The following is a 1,591-nucleotide window of genomic DNA, read 5'->3' as shown; positions in this document are numbered from 1 at the left end:
GCGACCCAAAATCGACGCACTTGGGAAAAATGTTCTAGCAGGGGCCCTCCCATACAAAAATTTTTTCTTCTCAAAAATGATTTTCGTTTCACTTTTCATACTCAGGGGAGTCTAAAATTGATGTTTTGAGTCACCGAGAAAAAAAAATTTTTTTGACCCGAGCTTGTGTCGGCGACCCAAAAATCGACGCACTTGGGAAATATGTTCTAGCAGGGGCCCTCCCATACAAAAATTTTTTCTTCTCAAAAATGATTTTCGTTTCACTTTTCATACTCAGGGGAGTCTAAAATTGATGTTTTGAGTCACCGTGAAAAAAAAATTTTTTTGACCCGAGCTTGTGTCGGCGACCCAAAATCGACGCACTTGGGAAAAATGTTCTAGCAGGGGCCCTCCCATACAAAAATTTTTTCTTCTCAAAAATGATTTTCGTTTCACTTTTCATACTCAGGGGAGTCTAAAATTGATGTTTTGAGTCACCGTGAAAAAAAAATTTTTTTGACCCGAGCTTGTGTCGGCGACCCAAAATCGACGCACTTGGGAAAAATGTTCTAGCAGGGGCCCTCCCATACAAAAATTTTTTCTTCTCAAAAATGATTTTCGTTTCACTTTTCATACTCAGGGGAGTCTAAAATTGATGTTTTGAGTCACCGTGAAAAAAAAATTTTTTTGACCCGAGCTTGTGTCGGCGACCCAAAATCGACGCACTTGGGAAATATGTTCTAGCAGGGGCCCTCCCATACAAAAATTTTTTCTTCTCAAAAATGATTTTCGTTTCACTTTTCATACTCAGGGGAGTCTAAAATTGATGTTTTGAGTCACCGAGAAAAAAAAATTTTTTTGACCCGAGCTTGTGTCGGCGACCCAAAATCGACGCACTTGGGAAAAATGTTCTAGCAGGGGCCCTCCCATACAAAAATTTTTTTTTGACTCACCGGGTAAAATGGTCGCACTTGGTAAAAATGTTCTAGCAGGGGCCCTCCCATACAAAAATTTTTTCTTCTCAAAAATGATTTTCGTTTCACTTTTCATACTCAGGGGAGTCTAATATTGAAGTTTTGAGTCACCGTGAAAAAAATTTTTTTTTGACTCACTGGGTAAAATGGTCGCACTTGGGAAAAATGTTCTAGCAGGGGCCCTCCCATACAAAAAATTTTTATTTCTCAAATCGATCCGTGGTTTCACTTTTCATACTCTAGGGCCCATTTGCTTCAACTTTGGAAAAAATTTTCGATGATGAAAAATTTTCACCTTCGACGTCCATCGACCACTCGACCCGAACTTGGTACTTTTGTATGGAGGTACCCAAGTGGTGACTTTCTCATACAAAAATTTTTATTTCTCAAATCGATCCGTGGTTTCACTTTTCATACTCTAGGGCCCATTTGCTTCAACTTTGGAAAAAATTTTCGATGATGAAAAATTTTCACCTTCGACGTCCATCGACCACTCGACCCGAACTTGGTACTTTTGTATGGAGGTACCCGAGTGGTGACTTTTTCATACAAAAATTTTTTTGCGAATACGTGTTCGTTCGCGATCATTAAGGCCATGAACCGCAAGTCCGCTGCGATAGAAATAGTGCATTGTAGTT

Source organism: Anopheles moucheti (assembly GCF_943734755.1).
Source record: "Anopheles moucheti chromosome X unlocalized genomic scaffold, idAnoMoucSN_F20_07 X_unloc_4, whole genome shotgun sequence".
In the NCBI taxonomy this organism is placed as follows: domain Eukaryota; kingdom Metazoa; phylum Arthropoda; class Insecta; order Diptera; family Culicidae; genus Anopheles; species Anopheles moucheti.
The sequence above is the reverse complement of the archived record's forward strand: the minus strand, read 5'-3'. Positions refer to the sequence as shown.